This window comes from Petromyzon marinus, chromosome 37 (assembly GCF_048934315.1).
Source record: "Petromyzon marinus isolate PM22_M1 ecotype Great Lakes invasive population chromosome 37, UKy_Petmar_22M1.pri1.0, whole genome shotgun sequence".
Taxonomy (NCBI): domain Eukaryota; kingdom Metazoa; phylum Chordata; class Hyperoartia; order Petromyzontiformes; family Petromyzontidae; genus Petromyzon; species Petromyzon marinus.
In genome coordinates, this window is record NC_133703.1 from 23,453,296 (window position 1) to 23,478,374 (window position 25,079).

A 25,079-nucleotide genomic window follows, 5' to 3' on the forward strand; every position below is an offset into this window, starting at 1 on the left:
TAAATAATAAACTCAGTATTGCATATTAAACATATTCATCGTGTTCTTTGCGATCTTTTGTAACAGCTAGGATGAAGTGGTGGCGCGGTGGTTAGCGCACTGCGCTATGATCCGGCGACCTGAGTTCGATTCCCAGTCACAGCAACCATCGCTGGCTCAGTGACATCCGAAGCGGTCTTGGACTGCCCTCCTTCACCAACCTCCACTGACAAGGATTTGGTGAGCATCAGCCATGCAGCCCTCTTGACGAACACGGCTTGGGGGGCTTTCATTAAACATTGAATTGACAAAGGGCTTTATTTTATTATTCATTATTTTATGGGAACGGATATGAATCAATAGGTGTATGCTCTCCATTATGTATTTGTATTATTATTTTATGGTAGCAGATAGCAATCGATAGGTTTATGCACCGCACTCAGCCTCAGAGCACTTTGAGAACATTTCTCAGCCATAACCGTTTGTGAACAAACCACCGATTGACTGTGGGAAGGAATTTCCACAATCGCGCCCCCATCTCCCGTGGTCCGGCCACGCCGTCTCTGCTGTCGCCTGGCGCCTCAACTCTCCCGATGGTCACTTCCCCAGACCACCGTCTCCTCCGTTCCGTCCCAACCTCTGCAGCCCTCCGCTTCTCCCCTCAACGTTCGCGCTCCGTGGGGTCACCTCCGACACTGCCGCTAAGCTCTCCTTTCCCCACCTCGTACCCTGCCCTCACCTCCGCTCCCGCAATCCTTTATTTCGCAAGCTCGCACCGGCCCACACTTAATCGCCTCTGCACCTCATCACACAGCGCTGCCCCCCTCGAGCATATCCCTCCATGCTACCGCTGCTGTCATGCAGCAGCGGTAGCATGGCCCTGGATGCCCTCTCGTCGGGGAAAAGAAAGACGACAAAAATAATAACCCCAGGCCGTGCCAATGCCTGCAGCAATGGTCTGTAACACTTTTGCGGTCTGCACGGTGGCCCACAGCAAAGTGTGGCTTACTTGATTGAAACAGCGCTACCGGGGTTTTTGTTTTATTTGCAACAACTAGTTTGCAATAATGGGTCAGTGCGTAGGCCACGGCTCAGATGCAACCTCTGTCACACGAGCTGATTTTAGGCATCGAAGTGCCCCACACCATCACAATCCACAACTTTGGGCAGCGCGAGTGCTGGATGTTTGATGTTGCAGAGTCCAAATTGGGCATAATTGCACCGATTACGCATCACTGCTATGCGACGGGTCCAGGCGACTGCACGTGCATAGCAATTTTGTTTCTCTCTTGCAGCTGGGACAACAAATGGGTGTGAAATATTGCGATGTCAGATGCTGTTACATGCACAGGTGGACATTTAAATGCGTATAAAAACAAAGGGTGTGTGGCATAACCAAACCCCCCAGGCTATGTGCCCGATCTCGTCAGAGCTCAGAAGCTAAGGGACCCTGAGCCTGCGGTGTACGCGGTTATTGTTGTTGTTTTTTAAAGATTTTGCCACGAGGTGTCCAGATTGTGGCAGTACCACAACGGATTCTTGAATCTATCTGTATTACCCCCCACTCCCCGTTACATTGGATGGGTTGTTTTTGTAATCTGGTACTCCACTTTAGTTTCCTCCCACATTCACCACGTTCATGAATGGAAGTGGCCACGCATCCATGAATTCAGGACGTTCCTGAATGAGTGTCGTGGGGCTCAGTGAGGCTGTCCTGGATAAACAAAGAATATGAATATTAATCGAACAAAGCAGCTCAGTTTAAACTTTACACAGTCATGCACACGCCTCAACAGTATTCATGTCACGATTTAGATCCAAATAAATACTCACACGTAAATTTACCGACATTAACACATCGCTTGTAGAAATGTATTACACTTTCATTATGTACTGAGTTGGTCGCATTGGCTGCATTAGTTTTGCACACATTGCATATAACATGGAACAATCCCCAAATATTCAGAGGCGTAGATGGGGAATCTGTTGAATCGCTGAGATTTAATATAATTTCATGGAGTGGCAGCGCACGTTATAAGGCGAGCTTAAAGGAACATTGCCTTCTCTGGATAAAATGCTTCCCATTTTCAGGTCTATTGTTATCCCTTCCAAAGAACAATTTGACGTGCAAAGACACAGACAAAGATCGCCGTATAGCCTTAACAGACTGTTGGGGCAAGTGCTGCTAGCGAGCACCTATCAAGACTGGCTTGGCACACGAGGGGGTGGGTGGCCAGCACCACGCCCGACCGCATTTGTCTCCTCAGTGGCGATGTTTACACACCGCACCAGGTACTAATTTGAGGCTGAGTCGACCTAGGCGAGGCCCACGACCGGTTCAGATATTAATCGCTGGTGTTGGCCATGAATGGGAATGGAATTCGGGTAGCCGGGTTAGTAGCGCAGTGCGCTCAACGCTATACTACCGCTCCCATAATTTGACGTGCGCACACGCACACACATGTACACACACGCACACATACACGCACACACACACGCACACACACGCACCCACACCAACGCGCGCACACACACGTGCACACAAACACACGCACCCACACACACGTACTAACACGCACACACACACGCACTCACACACACGCACACACGCACACACACACAACAACAACCGCCATTCGCCACTAAGTGGCGGTGACGTCACCACGACGCTTGTGCCAGGCTATGTGCACCCTGAGGCCACGTGAAGTGTCGAACGCGCGCTGGCAGGAGGTCACGGGGCAGACCCAGTTGCCACGGGTCGACTGACTGAGATAACTGGCTGATGCACCACCTATACCTCCTACTGTGGCAACCTGCTGTGCTTTAGCCACCCGGCGCTCCGCTCGTTGTTGTGAGCGTCACTCCTCCACCCTCCGTTGTTGTTGGACGGCAACTGCCTCCAACTGCCCAGTAGCGTCCTTCACGAGCCTCCTCCACAGAGGCCGATCTTGACACTGCTGGTACCAGTCATCGGCAAGTCCACTCAGCTCCACGTCCTCCTGTACCACATCACTCCATCTCTTCTCTAGCCCGTGCCGCGCCCGCTTAGCCCCCTCAATCCAGCCGAGCAAAAGCTGTTTCGGCATGCAGTGGCTGGGCATGCGGGCTACATGACCCAGCCATCGCAGCCTTCCCCGCCGGAGGAGCTCACCGATGGGACCTTGCCCAGATCTTTCAAGGATTTGTGAGCTCCTCACACAATCCAGTCTGGTTAAACCCAGGATGGATCGTAGGCAAGCCAGCCTAAATGTTTCTAACCGGCGAAGATGTTCCATTAGGGGGGTCCACGTTTCGCAAGCGTAGAGAAGGGAGGGAATGACCGTGGCCGAGAAGACCTGAAGCTTAGTGTGGAGCGACAGACCAGGTACCTTCCAAACAGCGTTACGCAACCGATGAAAAGATATTGCCACTCGACTGATTCGGAGTGAGACCTCTGCTGTTAAACTGGAGCCAGTCATAAGCACACTGCCCAGGTATGGGAAACTCTCCACTCTCTCCACAACTGCCCCATCACCGATTGGGAGTTGTGGGGGTGGAGTGTCCGATGGTACAAAATACCCAGGCAGGTGCTTAGTTTTGGTGGGGCTGATGGTAAGGCCCCACCTCTTAGTGGCACGCTCCAGTCTCAGCAGCAGCGTCTCCAACTCCTCCTCTGAATGAGCAGCTATTACCAAATCATCAGCATACATAACATGGTTGAGCAATAGGGAGCCATCCCTTGACCGCACCCGGGCATCGATCAGCCCCCCATTATATCTGTACCATATGGAGATTGCCCCAAGGTGTACAGGGAATGGCTCTGACTCCCGGCCACGTAGTTTTACCCGGGCCCGCTCACCATCATGAAGGTCCTTAATGATCGTGAGCAGAGGGTCAGGTACTCCAAAAGCACGAAGAACAACCCAGAGCCCAGGCCTACTGATGGTATCATAGGCCTTGACCAGGTCAATAAAGCAGAGATGTAGGTCTTGTTGGAATTCCCTACACCTCTGCTGTAACAGACGGACAGAAAATATGGCATCTGTGCAGGACCACCCTTTCCTGAAACCGCATTGGGGCTCCGCAAGCCTCTCCTCCACGTGCCTGGCAAGGCAATGTTGAATAATCCTTGCCAGGACCTTTCCCGGCACACTGAGGAGTGAGATGCCCCTGTAGTTGTTACAGTCTGTGCGGTCCCCATTATTAAAAAGGGGGACCACCAGGGCATCCTTCCAATCCTGCGGAACCCGTCCAGTGGTCCAGACTGTTGTTATGATGTCATATAGGGCAGTCTGTGCACAAACGCCGCCCTCCCTCAGCATTTCGCTTGGGAGATCATCTCTGCCCGCTGCCTTTCCTTGTCTCAGACTCCGGATCGCCTTCAGTACTTCCTCAACAGATGGCACCTCAGCCAGCTACTCACAGGGGGTGACTTCTTCCAATATTTGAGGCACCGCAGCCTCAGCAGGGTCATCCTCACTTTGTGCCACGATGTTTTCCTGGCTGAGGGATTTCCCTCCCCCAGGACCTCACAGAAATGCTCAGCAAATCTGCAAACCTATTCCTGGGGGTCCGAGAATGGATCACCGTTTTTTCCCCTAATGATCGTAATAAGTGTGGTGCTACAGGTTACTTTTTTGATGGAGTTAGATAGAGATTTGTGATCACGGGCCACTGAGGCAGACTCCATCTCCTCAGCAACCCGCGACCACCACCCATCCTTGCAGCGCCTCACGGCTCTCCGAACCTCCGACCGAAGGCTGCGGTAAGCCTCCTCATTCTCTGACGTGGGATTCTGTAGCCGATGACAGTGGGCCTGTCGCTTTTTCTCAACCATCCTGAACACCTCCTCTGTCAGCCAGGGTCTCTGGGGAGGTCTGGACCGCTTACCAAAAGCAGCCATTGCAGCTGCATGAGTCACAGTCCTAAACCTCGCCCATTTACCCTTCACATCAGGAGGAGTCGGGGACGATGCCAATCCCAGCCGCAAGCGATGATGAAATTCTCGCTTGCAACTTTCATCAGATAACTGAGACCAGGCCACTTTAGGTTGGAATGGGGTCCTGGGTGTACACCCACCACCGGAGTGGAAGAATGGCAGGCGCATCTTACAGATGACTAGTCGATGGTCAGAGGGCAGATCAGCTCCACGGTAGGTCCTGGTGTCAAGGACATGGGCTCGCATCCGCTGGTCCGTCACTATGTAGTCCAGCAGATGTTCTTGCTTGGACCCGGCATGCATCCATGTTGTGTGGATACGCCGATGCCGGAACAGCATGTTGGTAATTGCTCACACACACGCACACACCCACACACCCACACACACACGCACACACACGCTGTGGAAATATAAAAAAGTCGAATTTTCCCAAATGTCTCCGTTGCTCAAATCGGGACTGGGATCGTATCAAGCTAAGTTGGCAGCCATGAATGTGGAAATTCCACATTCCCACAGCAAGGGGCCAATCTGTCCAGTTTGGTCAAGAATAACGATGGAATGACAAACCCGGACTATATGAAACATGTGCCAGCTAAGGAATGGAACGCGCCAGAGAGGGCCCAGGCGCCGTGGAGCTGATGAAATCAGCTCTTGTGCAGGTGCCATGCGAATTATAAATGACAGGATTGTGAGAGACGGCGACAGCTTGGGAAGACCTTCATCCCGCAGTGGATTGATCATGGCTGACCATGATGACAATGAATCAAATGAAATGGAGAGGTATGTATACAGTATATGTATCAAAACAGCTGCAAAGTGATGATATTTTATACCTAAAAATACAATGTTTGTCTTTATCAGCCCATGGTGCTGTGGCTTCCCGGGTAGAACACGAGTCAAAACTCAGAGCCGGGAATCTCTTCACGCTCGGAATGCGGTCTCTGCTCAGCCGGGGAGACTCGAGGCGTGTGTCGGCGACGGTATCGACCGCACCGAGCGCTTCCCTGGGGTAGTAATAAAAGTCGTGGCCCCTCCGCGTCCGCCCCTCACACGAGTCGCCATCTCTCATGTCAGGGCTCAGCAGTGGCCGGGATGAGAAGGAGGAGGCGAAGCCTTCCCACTGTCCAGGGCTCGCCTCGCACGACGGAGCGATGTACAAATACCAAGGCCCCCCCGTGTAGCCTGAACAGACTGTTGGGGCAAGTGCAGTTCGCGAGTAGTACCGATGAAGGCCGGCACGGTACGCGGGGAGGGGGGGGGCAGCACCACGACCGACCTCCTTTGTCTCCCCAGTGGCGATGTTTACAACACGCACCACGTACTCATTTGAGGCTGAGTCGACCTAGAGGAGGCTCAGGACCGGTTCAGATAATTCTAAGCGGGAACTCAGGTCGCCGGGTTCGTAGCGCCACACACACAGCAGTATTATTCTTATCATAGACAAGTCATTTGATATACAAATCGTTGGCAGTAGTCAGAGGCGGCGAGACAAAATTAAAGATGAGCACAATTGTGCGATGGGCGTCGCAGCCTCTCTCTCATTCGCGCGCCCGAGCCGAGCAGAATGCACGGCAGACAGAAGCGGCTTGACTCGTTACTCATTCTGTTCAGCGATTTACATTTCTTGTTAACATTGACTGCGCTACCCCACCCACCCACATCTTGAATTTTGGTATGAACCCCCTTTAAACAAGGTCACGCGGCAGGGTTGACACACGCGCGCACGCACGCGTGAGCTGCCGTGTGCTGCTGTTGTGCACTCACGGATGGGGGTTTTGTTTGCTGGGTTCCTTTATTTAGTTAAATCTCTCACGCAGCGAGAGGAGGTCGGATGGCTCAGAGGTCAGAGCGCTGAGCCGGCACCGCTGAGACCCTGACATTCGAATGTGGGCAGCCAATCAACGGCGATTAAACCGGGTTCGCGAATGCTTAGCAGGTCAATGGGTCTCATCCCAAGTGGCCAACGACTCCACCAAAAAAGGCTCGTGCCGGATTACAGTCGTCCATATCCACCGCCGCCCAACGCGGGCGGATTTTACGCACCGCTCCGAGAGAGTTCCAAACGGAGTCTCTGCCTCTTGCCACGATGCCGAGAGCACAACTGGAGCAGAACAAAGAAAGGCGTTTTTATATTTTGATTCGCATTGAAGCGAGGTGGGCCCTTTTGCTGTCGCTGCATCGGGATTTTTGCTTCTTCAGTGCAAACAGAAACCCTTTGGAGTGCTCCACCTCGTGCCGGCGAGAGTCGAAGTCAACCTACAGTGTCTCGACGTTGAAATGACCATTGAGTCAAATAGCGACCGTGAGCGGCGTGAAAACTGCACCTTGTAATTATCTCTGAATTATATCCCCAAATGTGGGTCGTCACGTGATGAAACGAAGTATCCAATTGGATATCTAAGCACAGCGGTGCAACCTGTCATCGTAGAGAACGGCCCACGGAAGTGAATATTACGGAGCTTCCTCCGAGATCCTTCCAGGTGACCTATCGCCCACATCGTAGAGAGCAGCACGTCTCCATTCATACAAATGGAACATTCCTATTGCATTGATTGTTATCATTGCGACTGTGAAGTGAAGGTGGTCGAGACGAACGACAGCGGCAGCCACAAGAAGGAACATGCCTGAGAGGATGTCCACTGCAGAGAGCTGGCGATTACATCAGCTGTAGAGGTGGGGGTAGCTTCGGGAGAACTTCGTACAGCGATGGATGGATCAAGGCTGGCGATGATTATGATGATGGACGAAACATTACGTCTGATAATAACTTAGTTCCACATCTGGCATGGTTCTTCTAAATTCCAGATGATGATGATTATAATGACGGTTGGGCTCAGTCTCTCCATGGGATGATATTCGACTTACTCATTTTATCAACCCTGGCACAAATAATGTATCTGACCCTAGCCTGAGGTATGAACGAGAGACCTTCTGATTGAAAGTCAAAGCGCTCTCACCCAGAGCCACCCCGGCCACTGTTTTGGATGGACGCAGCAGATTAAACACAGCTCAGCCATTCTCGTACTCGCCCCCTGCCGTCTTCATCATCATCAGCAGCCATCTGACAATGATGATGATCATGACGAGGAAGATGGTCTATCCACTGCTGGATCGATGGGCTCCCCACTCCATCCTCTTATTTGCTTCCTCATTATTTAACTGTTCCGATTCTGATCCACCTTCAATCACTGCCCTTAGCACACATATTAGGCTGTGTATTTGTTTTCAGGCTGCATCCCTTCAACACATATTTCGTGTATCAAACCTATTGTGCCTGAGTTAATGGGAACCAAAAAAATATAGAGGCATGAATACAAACATATATGTAGACGTTAATAAAACCGTCGAGGAAGGAGGAACCGCTACATGAGAGATGTCACGAAGGGAAGGGCCCACATACGAATCACCAGCGAGCCGTCGGCCAAAGGAGACTCCCTCTCGCCAAGGTTGGTTTACAGCAGCAGCAGTATTATTATTAGTATGTACAATGTTTACAGCAGCAGTATTATTATTAGTATGTACAATGTTTACAGCAGTATTATTATTAGTATGTACAATGTTTACAGCAGTATTATTATTAGTATGTACAATGTTTACAGCAGTATTATTATTAGTATGTACAATGATTACAGCAGTATTATTATTATTAGTATGTACAATGTTTACAGCAGTATTATTATTAGTATGTACAATGTTTACAGCAGTATTATTAGTAGTATGTACAATGTTTACAGCAGTATTATTATTAGTATGTACAATGTTTACAGCAGTATTATTATTAGTATGTACAATGTTTACAGCAGTATTATTATTAGTATGTACAATGTTTACAGCAGTATTATTATTAGTATGTACAATGTTTACAGCAGCAGTATTATTAGTATGTACAATGTTTACAGCAGTATTACTATTAGTATGTACAATGTTTACAGCAGTATTATTATTAGTATGTACAATGTTTACAGCAGCAGTATTATTATTAGTATGTACAATGTTTACAGCAGTATTATTAGTAGTATGTACAATGTTTACAGCAGTATTATTATTAGTATGTACAATGTTTACAGCAGTATTATTATTAGTATGTACAATGATTACAGCAGTATTATTATTATTAGTATGTACAATGTTTACAGCAGTATTATTATTAGTATGTACAATGTTTACAGCAGTATTATTATTAGTATGTACAATGTTTACAGCAGTATTATTATTAGTATGTACAATGTTTACAGCAGTATTATTATTAGTATGTACAATGTTTACAGCAGCAGTATTATTATTAGTATGTACAATGTTTACAGCAGTATTACTATTAGTATGTACAATGTTTACAGCAGTATTATTATTAGTATGTACAATGTTTACAGCAGTATTATTATTAGTATGTACAATGTTTACAGCAGTATTATTATTAGTATGTACAATGTTTACAGCAGTATTATTATTAGTATGTACAATGTTTACAGCAGTATTATTATTAGTATGTACAATGTTTACAGCAGTATTATTATTAGTATGTACAATGTTTACAGCAGCAGTATTATTATTAGTATGTACAATGATTACAGCAGCAGTATTTTTTATTAGTATGTACAATGTTTACAGCAGTATTATTATGTACAATGTTTACAGCAGCAGTATTATTATGTACAATGTTTACAGCAGTATTATTAGTATGTACAATGTTTACAGCAGTATTATTATTAGTATGCACAATGATTACAGCAGCAGTATTTTTATTAGTATGTACAATGTTTACAGCAGCAGTATTATTATTAGTATGTACAATGATTACAGCAGCAGTATTAGTATGTACAATGTTGACAGCAGTATTATTAGTATGTACAATGTTCACAGCAGTATTAGACCCCCCCCCCCCCAGTATTATGTGAGAGTAATGAAAGGCTGAAACGTACATGGAGGGAGTTGTAGCCGTCCCGTACTTCTCTGATGACAGTCCTCGTGTTCAACCGTCAGCAGCGCTCATCCTGCTCTTAATCCCCGGCAGGAAGGAACTGGAAACAAGTTCACAGCTGCCCTGCTGGCATCTTGTTAACGGGTGAGATTTGACCGTTTCAAGCGAGAGACGAGTTAGTTCTCGAGTTGCCAGCACCGGCATTCTTCTGCGATATTGGCACGAACACAAGGCGATGAAAACGACGGACAGAAGTAATATTGCATGTTGCCATTACATTTCCTCGATTTAAAAAAAGCTTAGGCGACAAAAATACAATTGTTTTTTTTTATTCTAAACACATTCTCAACTTTATTTTTTGGCTATTATGCTTTTTTGTCTGCAGAGCTGTGCCCATGTTTGTACATTGAGTGACATTTAGGAGCTGTGTTTCGTTAGTCAAAACCAGGATACACATTTTAAGGCAAGGCGAGTGATCCAAATGCTCAAAAATTTTAATTCCTTGTCAAATCTAGGAAGGTTATTAACCGGCAGAGTCGTTCAGCAGTAGAGTGAGCGGCTCGTACCCAGCAAGCTTGCAAGTTCAATCCATGGTTTGGAGTCGACTTGGCCCAACATCCCTCCCCCATTGATAAAAATGAGATGACTTCACCTAGTCTCATCAGTAGTTGGCCTATGGATAGACTTGCCTACGCCATAACAATGTGGAATTTTCACCCTGGCTGAGGGCTGTAAATTGGAGATGAGCACCAATCCCTATATGAGCAGGAACTCACTTTGACTTTGAGGCTATACAAAAACAATCCCTGACATGTTCAGCTTTCCAAAGGGACTCCCTCCGTCCTGCTCATGTTCTCCTGATTCCATCGTGATGATCCCGATCCGCATTCAACAACTATCCGAGCTACACACATTTTACTGTGTTTTAAGGTCGTGTTCCTTAACATTAGTAGTATTTATCGTAAACAGCAGTCATGTTTAAATTCATACTTTTATTTATAGCATGCATTATGATTATTTAATATGATGAATGACAAATGTAACGTAAAAAGTGCATGTGTTTACTTAGTACATTTATTTGACCCGTATCCATTGGTCATAATTGTCCAGTACAAGAGAGCAGACACTACTGCTGATTCTTGACTTAAAGCTTTCGTGACTGCAGGAATTAATATTCTTTGGGTCCTTCGGTAAAGCCACGTAGATAGAACAAATAATAAAAAAAATAAAAACTATTTCCCGACGTTTCAATCGCAACACAAGCAATCGTCATCAGCCGCCATTTACTACTTCTGATGTCGCGACATTTTGCCATCGCTTCCTCCATTCTACCTAATCTGGCCGTTGTGCAGTCGATGTCCGATTGCAACGTTGGCTCTGAGAGTCTCATCATCACCGCCGCCACCACCGCCGCCACCATCTTAAGGCCTTCCCCTTAATTGCTGACCTCTCGGTGCCACTTCAATGCCCGTCTCGGCCTTTTGCCCTCCTCCACTCTGCACCATTTTACATCGCAATAGTTAAATGTACAGCACTTTATTTTTTACATTCTGATCCCAACCTCCAAGTTTCTTACCCTATCCTGCTCTCCTCTATCCTGCACACGTGTCCCACCCATCATAACCTCATCTCCCTGCTTCTGTCTGCAATCCTTGACATATTCTATTTCAAACTTTCAAGTTGTTCAGGTATATTCATTGATGTTGCTCGCTATATATTTTTTTCTGACATACATTTTTGTTCTATAAAAGGAACACACTTTTATTCGTGCCCAAAAGGCTTTGAAAAGTACACGCTTGGAATTACACACGAGAGACAGAAAGAGAAGCACATGCATCAGGAACATAGCAATTCAGAGATGTCACAGTAATCGGTAAGAAAAGCAAACAAATTATTTGGTGATGCCGCTGCATTGACAGTGATGAACAAGCACAGATAACAAAACAATTCAATACATTCGTTATACAACTGCTTTATAACTAAAAACATGCAAGCCGTTTCAGATCATTGAAAACACTCAACACATTCCTCAAATAATACTGTGGCTTTAAAATGTTTCATTTAATAGGCGACGTTTCGGGAAATGACTATTTTCATAGCACGTACGCTTGGGTACGAGAAGTGATGACAACTGATGGATGAGCTGATGACGGAATGACAGAATGCACCCGGAAGAGCGACGACTACAGAGATGGAGTGATGAAATCTGTTCACATGCAGCAGTGCCAGGGGTTGTGGCATCATCGCAGGACCGTGTGGGATGGCAGCACAGCAAGGCCTTCGTCTAGCAGTGGATGGTTCACATCTAATAATGATGATCATGATATCAGGTCCATCCACTATACAGAATATGATTTGGAAAGTAATGATTTGGAAGCACAGAAGTAGCTAAAATATGAAATGTTATGTTTCCCTTATTAGCCCTTATAGCTTTTCATGATGATACTGAGCTTAGATTTCCCTTATTCTTAAACTGTAATGCTGTCATTAACGCATGTACAATATAATGTGAATAAATAAACAGTTTAAGAATGTACATGTAATTATCATTGGAAAGAGATTTTAATTAAAACAAACCATATGTTTACGCGCTTTTAATATTGAAGAATATTAAAAGCGCAGTGAAATAAAAATAGATTTAAGATGTGAGATTAGTTGTGATTTCTTTCACTGTTGTTCCTATTGCGCCATCAGCACCACGATATAAACCAAAGGCGTGTCCATTCAGAGCTCTCGCCAAGCAGCCCTTTGCACCACCCTGTAGGGTGTGTGGTTCGTAGCAATGCGACAGAAATTCTAACATCCGCGACTCAAATATCAGTGAGTCCCTCTAATTCCCAGATTATTTGCGGTTCGCGACTCCTGTCATAATTATCCACGGCACACCCACGGTGGAGTGAAAACACGGCTGTACATACGTTTAACTTATTTCACACCGTACGTAGCCAACCCTGCTAATCGGAGGTGCTTCTGCAGGGTCTTTGCAAAATGCTCCCCAAGGCTGGATTATGCACTGGGCCAGTGGGGCCAGTACCCCGGGGCCTCAGACTGCCAGGCGGCCTCCAAGCCTCAGGCCAGGCGGGGTGCGTGGCCCACGACTTCCTAAGGAAGTTGAACGCCAGGACCCTCAGTGCGGACAGCACAAGCTGACCACTAGGCCCCTGGATGCTTATAGCGTGAGCTAACCACTAGGGCCCCCCAGACCCCTCAGCGCTTACAATGTGAGGGCCTCCCAGACACCTTGGTGCTTAAAGCGTGAGCTGACCACTAGGGCCACCAGGCCCCTCGGTGCTATCAGTGCATGCTTAAAACGAGAGCCTCTCGGAGAGTGCAGTGCTTCTGTACAACTGAGCCACTGGTTGGCACGCTACAATATGCTGTGACATTATACATTATTCACCAACAAGTCAGTTCATCCTGCATAACATGACAGTTTGAAGGGCGTCATATTATAGCAAGCCGTTCGTTATTTGACTTACCGTAATTAGCTATCCATTTATTTTAGAAAGCTGCCCATTTTCCCGAGCTAGCTGCCAAAATGATTCAGCTTGTTAACAGAATTTAGCTAGCTAGCTGCTATTTGTGGCAGGAGCCATTCCAAGTAAAGTAGGAATTGGTGAGGCAGTGCCTAACTAGCGCAGGTGTATCGGGGTCTAGTCCATGTTGGACCAAATTTTCAATTATTTCAATTGTATCAGGTACTGGGACCTTGGTGAACAGAGAGACCACATCGAAGCTGACAAGGATATCATCAGGGGACAGTACAACGTCTTTGACCATAGATACCAATTGGGCTGAGTTAAGTACTGCTGAGGTGGTCTTGCGAGTGAAAGGCAGCAAGGTATCTGACGGGCTAGCCTGTAGGTAGGGGAGTTGATCGTGGATACGATGGGTCGTAGTGGGGTGCCTTCTTTATGAATCTTGGGAAGACCATAGAATCTAGGGGGTCTTGCAGCAGAAGGTTTTAGGGAGGGACGTTTAGTTGTGATGATCTTGTTGGGTTTTATCGTTAGGCTATTAGTAGGGTCATTTTTAATTTTTGAGTAACTTCCATCGTTGAGCAGGTTCTGGATTTTGCTGTATGAATCTTTATCCATAATTACAGTAGCGTTGCCTTTGTCGGCTGAGAGGATGACAATATCATTTCTGTTTTTTAAATTCGCGAGTTTAAATTGAGCTGCACCTGTGGTGATTGCTATATCGGGGAGATGAAACATTTCTCTGACCGAATTCGCGAACACAAATCAGATTTGAAACACGGCAGAACGAATTCTTCTGCCGTTGCTGATCACTGTTACAACGCTGTGGGTGATCACGATATAGTTTTCTCCAATACCAAGGTTCTCTGCAAACCCACGGGTTTTTATCAGAGATTTGTCCACGAGGCAATTCAGATTTACAAACACAGACACAATTTCAACCAAGAGGATGGTTTCAAATTAAGCAATCATTGGCAAGATGTTCTAAATCATACCAAAGATTAAACTATTTTTTCAATTGCGCAGTATATTTATTCAAGTAGTGGTATGCCAAACTTTCACAGCAGCTTATTAAAATTATAGACTGATCATTTCTTTGTCAATGGGCAAACGTACAAAATCAGCAGGGGATCAAATACTTTTTTCCCTCACTGTATCTATGCATGCTGTGATATCTTCAATGAACACCCAAAATGAACCAACCACGCGCCTGAGACTTTACAATTCTACGGACCACACAACCCACAATCCTTAGAGGCAAGCAGGGCTAACACGGAGCTGCAAGAGCGGAGCTGCAGAGAATCGTGGAGGTAAGATTTTAAATGTACATATTTAGCAATATTTATGTTTTTGTTTAACATTTGCATGTTGTTTTTTGTGATAATAATTGATCAACTGATCAATTGGGAACCAAACGGACGGCAAAATCCCTGTGCAGCTATTGCCGAGATGTGTGAACAACGGGTTAATCCTCTCCCCAAAAGGAAGCTTCTAAAAACACAATTTTTTCCACGTCTTCCGCGGGCATCTCACTGATTTATGAAGGGAACACCAGCAGCTCCTCGGATGGCAACTGTAGCATGAGTAACGTGACGAAGTGGCTGAACACGCTGCACATTTTGTAACACGCCGTCTTTGCTAACTCAATGCCACTTCTAATTCATGATCGGCGGCAGCGGTGTAAAATAATTTTGTGATGCACAACTCGACCGGCTTTAAATGGCGAGCGCTGAAACTTGTCTGGTTAACCAAAAACCTCGTATTTGCGCGAAGTGTTGGCATTTGCAAAAAATAGCGCAATACAATAAGTGAGCGGAATGAATCGGTAAGGGGCACAGCGTTGGAACGATGTCTGAAGCATGAGGAGGCATGCAATGCACTGGAGCTGAGATGATTAGTCTAGGAAGTTGACTCGGTGTCTAAGTGTTATAGTATAATAGACCACTTCTTTTGTGGGCAATTACTCGGGGCCTTTCTATTATAATGGCGGCTGTCCATACAAACCAAGCTCAACGCGTCACGGATGGCGATATTGCCTGTGACGTTTCCATGCCCCGCCCATCACTTCCCATCCATTACTAATACACACTTTTGTTGACCTTGCCGTGTGGTCTGTTCATATTCTTTGGAATCTTTGATGCTTTAATATCTTCGGATCTACGAAGCCTAATGAGCTGAATTTTCTACACACTCGTCTTGCAAGAAAATTCAAGATTTCTGGGTTCCGTTGATTCTGGCCTATTCGTGTTTTGGCTTCATCATTGTAATAATCACTCCTCGTTCATTTTACCCCCCCCCCATTTTTTAAAGCAATTTGAATGGTCGAGCCCAACGTCTCGTCCAATCAGAGCACCTGCTGTTGAGGAGCCTCTGACCAATGAGAGGGGCGCTCTTACAGCGCCGCTCGCAATGGCGCCGGAGCGGCCACTGTGATTCTCTGCACGAGACCAACAATTGCGATAATAACAATACATACTACAGTTGCTAAATTATTTACATACTTATAATCTTAATAAGTAGCGTTATTGCTTGCTGTGCCACGCCCGTTCCGACGCGTGCAAGGCAACATGGTTATGCTCAAGTTGAGAACCGTGATCATGATTTACAATTAAATGCCCTAATGTTATTCCTATTTTGTTTGACGAAATGTTCTAATTATGATTGTTGATATAAATGCTTTAAATTAAAGTGATAAATCTGTGCACGTTGAAGACGTCCATATGCGCGCATTGTTATAGCATTGCAGTCTGTGTCTTAGCGTCTTTCATACTGCACAGTACATAATGATCGCAAATACGGCAATGCAAAACACCTTACACATATCGTGTTGTTCTAAATGGCATTTCACGACTGTGCAAGTGGCATGATCGTTATTCTAATTGTAATAGCCGTGGTGCGTGCTATCGACCTTTCATTACGTAGACTTGCGTAGCAATGCACATGCTTTCATTTATTGTCTGAACAAGGTTTGACATAGGCAGAGTTATTGTCAACTCTACAGGTTCATACAAATAAATTAAAAACAAGATTTTCAATGCACACTTTTCTTTGCACTCCAAAGTACAAAATAAATTATTTTGACCGTAGAATTAATCACATTTGCATAAGACAATTAAACATTGAAAGGACGCCACCTACTTTTAATCAGCACACCAAAAGTGTCTATTTTTGGTTCTTTCGGTAAAGTCACGTAGGTATAAATAAAATAAATCACGACGTTTCGAACGCAACACAAGCGCCCGTCTTCAGGTGGATATCGCGACAGCTGCGATGTCTACTCCCTTGTGGACATCGTGCTGCTCGTGATTTATTTTATTTTTACCTACGTGACTTTACCGAAAGAACCAAACAGTATGGATTCCTGCAGTGACGAAAGCTTCAAATCAACATCAAAAGTGATTAATTCTGCGGTCACAATTGATTTTGTAAATAAACGTGTGCGTGTTGAAAACCTCGTTTTTTTACCTATTTACTTCAAGCTACTTTCGTACTCTCCGATTCTTTACTACAAATTGGGCCGATAATTGCTGCAGTAATCGATTACTTATAATCAGACAGCCGACCTCTATGAATGCACCTTTGTCTAATGTCAATTTAATTATCGTTACAGATGTTCGGCTGTATTTCAAATCGGGATGCGAACTGATCCCTCTTGTGAAACTTTCAATATAGCCGAGGTGCCCAATACAACAACTAACTCTCAACCTTACGGATGTTAGATGATGTACATAAAAACATACTCTGGCATTGGGGTTTGGTGGCAATGTAATCGCTTCTATCAGTATGTACGTTGAACTTCTTTCGCATGATCGATGGATGAAGGCCCTCCCCAACTCTCACGATCTTGCGAAGTAGAAAAAGATCCCCTGTATAGCCTTTACCAGACTGTTGGGGCAAGTGCTGTTAGCGAGCACCTATTAAGGCCGCCACAGTACGCGAGGGGGTGGGTGGCTTTTGTCTCCCCTTTGCCGATGTTTACACACCGCAACTAAGTACTCATTTTAGGCTGAGTCGACATAGGGGAGGCAAGGGACTGGTTGAAATATTCACCACTGTAATCCACCTCGCACCTCCACACCGGCTCATCTCATTGCTCTCCAACTTCTCCGTGTACGTCTCGGATCCGTGCCATTCCTTGCCATCTTATACAAGGTGCTTCAAAAAATATGTAACACTTCTGAGAATTTGCAACAATATCACGAGAAATGTGCCTCCGGACTCTGGAGATCAGCTAGAGAAGATTCCAGACGTGTTGACAAGGATTGCGAACAAGTGGAGGAGACTGACTTTTTGAAGCATGAAACATACATTTGTTATCTCCATATACATAAAAGGCAAAGTTGTGAATATGTAGGAATAGGTTTTACCCTTTTAACTGGCACAAAAACTGACACCTTTATTCAAGGCATCATGTTTGCAATAACCACAACACAAGCAGTCAAAATGCAAACAAAAAAGAAGACAACTCTGATAATAATATGCACTGTCCTTGAATTTGATTGGTCCACACCCGAGACGGCTTTTCTTAGAGCCTAGTCTCCATTGGTGTTGGACCAGAAGACGCCTTTTGACTGCTTGTGTTGTGGTTATTGCAAACATGATTCCTTGAATAAAGGTGTCAGTTTTTGTGCCAGTTAAAAGGGTAAAACCTATTCCTATATCTTGTTACTGGCAAAGGAATTGTGAATATGTGGCTGTTCAAAATGTTTAGCGTACTTCTCGACATGCAACAAACTTGAAATTTGCCATGTGGGTAGTTTCCAGACTGTACACCATGCAAAAATTATAAAAATACACTTTTGTTTTTTTCTTGGGGGGGGGGGGGGCTCAATAATGCATAGATTTTTTGCACGGCAAGTGACCTGTGATGTCAAATCTGTCACGTGATCCACGCATGTGGAAGCGGAACGTATTGTAGTGTAGTGGTTAGCGCGCCGCGCTAGGAATCCAGCGAGCCGAGTTCGATTCCCACTCACGGCCACCACCGGTGACGAATATATTTACCGGTCCTAGGCCTCCCCTAGGTCGACTCAGCCTCAAACGAGTAACTCGTGTGGTGTGTCAACATCGCCACTGGGGGGACAAAGGCGGCCAGGCGTGGTGAATCCAAGTCCCGGGCGAAGCCGGGTAGTACAGCTAGTCATGTTATAAAGTTATCCGTTCTTTTACATTAAATACGATAGGCCCATATAAGTGTTACAATGTTTTTTTAAGCACCCTGTATAATAATAATTACAAAATGATATTTAAGCGACATTGACACTCAATATGATGTGTGTAACTTGGGAATGTGGTTCTCTTTCCTCTCCGTCTCTCAGTGTAATTTCAAGTCTACTTCTATATACACTTTTCAGCTTTTGTTCCATTGCCTTTCAAAGTTAAACACTGGCATGAACCAAAAAGTACGAGTGGAGAGAGGAGGAGGAGGAAGAATCATGATCTTATGCCACTCCCTTTACAGTTGCTTGGAATCTAAACAAAGTACAATTTTTTTATAACTTCGGTTTTAATTTGAAATGAAATGTACATGTAGGTAAACCGCATTTGAGCGATTCTTGTTAAACACAATGCTTAATTGGACATTGTTAATTGAACCTACTTCACTGGAACACGGATCAGAAAATGTATTTTCAATGATACATTTTGATAAGTTCCTTTCAAACTAATGTTTCTTCTACATGCACGATTTAAAATTCAACAAATAATTTATAGCAACAAAAGAATGGTATTATCGGTGACTGTTTCTCATGGACAATCTGACCACTACTTTAGCCAGTGGATCAAGTGGTCCATATTTCACAAATGCCTGAGTAAAAGCCCATCACGAGTGTTCTGTAAAAGCTATAAATACATGGCAAACAATTCAATGCGTTCAGCAAGCAGTTCATGCTGACTACAACAACTTTTATACTGGCAAAAGGTCCCATGATACATCAACAACATTTGAGTCTTTCAAACAAGTCAGGTGGGCTATGCCACCGACCTGTGACCCAGCGCCTTGCCAGTAAGGGTTGGTGGATCACGCAGATTTGTTAAACTCCAGAAGCAAGTGTGGTGCGATATGTTAGTCCATATTTATTCTACTATTCACTATTTTTATTTTACCAGGTAAGGCCAACTGAGCTATATAGCTCTTTTTCAGAAGAAACCTGGCCACATATGATAGCTCAACGAAGTGGCTTATCATGTGGAAATTTATAGCAGCTAAATACTCTAAATGCATGTTTCTAAATGTGGAGGGAAAATCAGATTACCCGGAGAAAATTCCACTCGACCAGGTTCGGGATCGAATCCACGACCTTTATACCAGGCCGAGGTAGTAAACATCTCGCCACCTCACCACCGTGATTGAATTCATCTGCGCTAACAATGAATTAGAGCCCCTCTTATGCATGGGGGGTTTTCTGTGGGTGCTCACGTCTCCTCTTACACACCCAAATCATAATTGCTGGACTCTCCTGAACAAAGCCTTAAGACAACCAAAGTGTAGTAGTATTATTATTAAGCAGTGTTTAATTATAATGAAGAGATAAACCAACTTGTCACGTGAGGACCATCCATGGAACAACTATGGCTCACGTTTGTCAGGTTACTGCTGTTTAGATTATTATCAGAAACTACCATGCAATGGTGTTAATTTGTGCCCTTCCTCTTGATAAACTCATCTTCTGCTTTAACTTTCACCAAGCTGTTTATGTTGATCCCACTTCATCGTTTTCTCTTGCAGTCTACCTTGCAGTCTCATTTTGGATCCGTTCAAACTCTTTATGGATCAGAGTATCCAAAGTTGAATTCCTCATCATTACAATAAAAAAGACCAGTTCTAGTAAAATATTCCAGTTCAAATGTGCTTCTCTTAAACTCTAACATCAGGCTGACATAGTGTCCACAAGTGTACCATTGATCCCCAGTGCTTGTTCTTATCTCAACTTGGCAGGGCATGCGAAACATCTTCTACATCTGGGAATCCCTTGCCCCATGCACTGCTCAGATGGATATCCGTGCTTTCATCACACCTCGCCTTGACTTCTCTCTCTCTCTCTCTCCTCTAAGGTCTCCTCAAATATATAGAGATAACCTCAGAACTTCAAATAATGCAAAAATGCTGCTAGTAGATTTAATTAAAGGCACCCCAACCCAAAAATCCCTCCACTAGCTTCCATTTCAATAGTGGACCAGCAAGAAATTCACCGGCTGTCAGGTTCAAGATCTCCACAGATTCACTCCTGGTCGTTTTTCCCCTCTCATCTCACTCGATTTCATTCCACTCACTCTCTACTCTACTCCAGTCAAAACTTCAAGTGACTTCTCTGCTGCACCGCCTCTTTGTATCTGGAATTATCTCACCCTTTCCACCTGCAGTGATGGCGACATCCCTTTCAGATGTTCAGCATGACGTCGGACGTTTATCTCCAAGTTTTTGGTGCTTCATCAACATTCTGGGAGTTTTTTTCCTCAGCATTCTTCCTGAAGAAGCTTCAAGCACGTGGAGAGAGACGTTGGACTTGGTGCTGAAAAACACACGAGGCAAAGACAAAAACACATCGGAGTGCTGTGCAGCAGCACAATCGCAGAAAGGCACAATGGTGGTATTCCTGGCCCTGGTCAAATCTTAACATTCTCCTCTTCTCCCCTGCTACAACTTTCTTATGAATCAAAGGAGAGAACATTTATTCTCATATTTACCAAACTGCTCTCATTCTCTGTCCATTAGCATTCTACGACTCACCTGCTCCCCTCAGAAATAAATAACTCTCGCCTGTACCCATGTATCCCTTGATGCACATGTATCCCTTATCTTGTGCATTTAAAGATTTTGCAAAGCAAAAGTGCCATGTATTGTAATACAAATATATGCAAACAATAATACTTGGTAGAAATGTATGTATTTTGTAATGCATAGGAATTTCCTACTCGGGGATTTTATTTTAAAACACCAATTCAAAATGCATAAAATGCATTTGTTTTTCATGAAGCCAAATGACTCACAACTGTTCTTGAGGGATTCACGCTATCGAGCCAACACTGCTCGCTTACTGTGCCACTCTACACGCTCGGTGTCATTCTATAGGGCAAATAAATGTTAGGTTGAGCCAACTCAATTTTAATCTGCGTGCCCTAGTGGGCAAGTGAGAAAAAATAACGTGTGCGATGCTCCAGCACTGGTGGTAACGTTTCCAGATTTGTGCGGCTTTATTTTAGGCGTGGCCACTGGGACCCATTTCAGCTGCCTCATAATGGGATTAGCAATCAAGGACTGCGGCCTCTTAACTGGTCAAGCTGCGATAAGCACGGTTGGCTACGTACGGTGTGAAAGAACGTTTACATACATAGAGGCACTTCTCAACAATGTGAACCCAGAGCCAGCATCCCCATGCCTCCAGGGCCTCATAGGAGGTCAATCATGTGTCATTAGCTGTTGTATAGGACATCGTGCACCAACATCATTGGTTAAAGCAGACAAATTCAAAATGACAAAGAAAATTACTCAATTGGGATTAGACCCAGTCACAATCGTCACCCCCTACTGGCAGAATAATGCCCCAGGTTACTCTTACAAATTAGACCATCCTGGTTTCTTGAGCTGTCACATAGTTTAACAAATAAATTACATTAATGTGTAGCAGAGTTTGGTGGCACAAAGTAAAAAATGATTGTGGACGCTACTGTGCCCATTCTCAAATTAGCATGGAACAGTTCTCATCTCGTGATGGCGATTCCGAGCCAGCGGTGGAATTTCCCCATTCGTGTGGCCGGGATAAGTATCATTACAATCACTGGTCCGACTCCCCACAAAATAGTATGCAATGTATTAAACCCCACAGTGGGATGATGGGCTGAGCCGATTGTCAACCGGGATTTTAGATCACAGCCTTCTGATTTTGAGTTGCACACCTCGCCACAGTGCTGCCTGGACAGAGACCATGAATAGGAGACCATCTGTGTGTCACCTGTCTTGCGCCAGCCTTCACCGATAATGTGTTGCGGCTCAACCATCAATACGAGTTTGCGCTGCCGCTAGAGACGAGAGGGCCAAGGCGTCATCTGTTTTGTTGTGGTCGAGATGGATCCCGAAGGACTCTTCATTAGCCCAGCGTGTACCTGCCTCGTGACGAAATGTGGCCCCAAATTTATCTGACTAAACTGGAAGCGGTTGAGAAATTAATATAGAGAAGCAAGACAGACTTGGCTTACCACAGACAACGTTAATATGGCGTTTATACAATTAATGGAATTGCCGAGCCAATAAGCAGACGGTCAAATAAATGCTCAACGAATTATTGGAGTCGCTGCCAGACGTAATTTAATACACAAAGATCATTGCGCTACGTGGCACTGGGAAAAAAATTATATCTTTGTACAAAGGGTCCCTAACCTTTTGGCTCCTCCACAAGTCAACATCAGAGAGATGTTTTGTAAAAGTGGAATATTTTCTATCTATGGGCCAATGAGTCATAAACGCCGAGACAAGGAAGAGTTGTTTTCATTATCAAGATCGATTTGTTCATTTGTTGCAGTGTGAACACAATTTTTTTACGCTAATCAAAATGGTAATGCCTTGCAACTGCCATGCGACCGGCATGGCAGTGGTATGAGGTCGTGGCGGTTGTTTTTGGACGTAGATGCCAGTTTTGTCATGAAAACAACTTTTATTGTTCTGTCGGTAGCATTCCTTTCCCCCCCCTCCCTCTGCATCACGCTCTCCCTCGTTTCGCCCGCCACTATTAGTGGACAAGGGTGCACTGACAATCTCATCACATATCCAGCCTTCAAGTGCTTGTTTATCAACTCAAACAGCCTCGATGATTATCAGCACACTTCACTTTGGTCACTGTGGCAAATTGAATATAAAATTTAATATTCTGTTTACAGAATGTTCGTGTCCTGTGGGAGGCATCGCGTGCTTTGCTTGCTCAAGGTTTGCTCCGTGTTATTCTTCTCGTTTCATTTATGATTACCATGCCACCTCTGGGTGTTCAAAACAATCAGGACATTTCCTAAAAAAGTTCAGTGATTTTCTGCTTAAATTAACATCATTCATGTACAGCTTTACGGTGTCGTTCTTAGCTGCCTTTCCTGGTTTACAGGCGGTTGTGGATTCCATCCCGGCCCTGGCGACCTGCTGCATATTGGGAGTTTTTCCCGTGGTCGCGTGGACTTTTTTCTCCGGGTCCTCCAGTTTTTTGTCTCCACATTTAGAATCAACATGTGTTTAAAGTATTTAGCTGCTCGAAATGTCCACGTAATAAGCCACTTAGTTGAGCTATCATTTGTGGCCAGGTCACTTCTGAAAAATAGCTATATAGCTCAGTGGGCCTTACCTGGTAAAATAAAAATAGTTTAGTTTAAATTTCCAAGCTGGTGGTTGGAATTTTACATTCCTCTGTAATCAATGAATCAAACTTTATTTTTATAGCACTATTTGTTCAAAAAACTGCAATACATAGTGCTTTACAGGTATGAACAATAAACGTGAAATTGTACGCAATATAAAATCACGTAACAAATTTCTGCAAAGACATAAAATTACATTCTTGGTTCTTTCGGTGAAGTCACGTAGATAGAAAATAAAATAAATTTAAAATAAAAATAAAAGCAAAAAACCACGACATTTCGATCGCAACACAAACGGTCTTCATCAGGCCGCTTGTGTTGCGGTCAAAACGTCGTGGTTTTTTGCTTTAATTTTAAATTTATTTTTTTATTTTATTAAATTTTTGTATCTACGTGACTTTGCCGAAAGAGCCAATAATATGAATTCGTGCAGTCACGAATGTTTTAATTCAACATAAAATAAACACATTAAGAAAATCCAAATTCAAAGCCAGTTTTAAAAGTCAGTTTTTAGATTAATTTCAAAAGTGCTTAATGATTCTGAAGCCCTCAGATCCCCTGACAGGCTGTCCCACAGGCGATGGCCGTGTACACTGAACGCCGCTTCTCCCTAGGTTTTGTCCTGGCCTTTGGGACGACTAAAAGACCAATAACGAAGGATAATGGGGTGCGCCAACCCCTAACCAGGAGTCGAACTTGCAACCTTGCGATTGCGAGCCACTCGCCCTCCTGCTGAGTAACCGTTTGTCATTGGAAGAAGAATATCTCCCAATGCTGATTGACGAGGGGAGACCCAGGTATTGATGAGTTGCCTAGAGTGGTGTCTTACAGTTTTACGCAAATGACCAAAACTGGGCGTTCGAATTTCTTGTAGATTTCTGTAAAAAATATTACATTCTACTGGGCAGCTACCTCAGAAAAGAACAGGAAATGTGAAAATATAATTTTAAGGGCCTCTCATATCTCGTCCCCTCAAGATATTTCACGGAGTGCACTGCTCTCTCCCCGTTCACGCTGTGTCGCTTGCCGAGCAAACAGAGCAATGCAATTTCACACCGCTGCAGCCTTGCCAACAGTGTCCATGTCTCCAGGGGCGCGGCTTCGGGACAGGAGAATGTGAAAAGCCACACGGCAGGCGATGTTCACGCAGTTGCAGGTGTGTGAGTCCTCTGCAACGGCGCTTCGCCCAATGTTTCTCTCTGTCAGGATTAGCACCCACACAGCAACTGCCGCCCAACCCTATTTGGCGCGCCATTGTGGTTCACTACTTCACCTGGTATACAGGCGATTCGGTCCTGACTCTGATGCCTGTATATTTGAAGTGTGCGTGTCTCTCTCCCTGTGGCCGCGTGGATTTTTCTCCGCGTCCTCCGGTTTTTCCCTCCACATAAACATTAGGTTACAGATTTTTCTCCACCTGAAGAAGACCGCTTGTGTTGCGATCGAAACG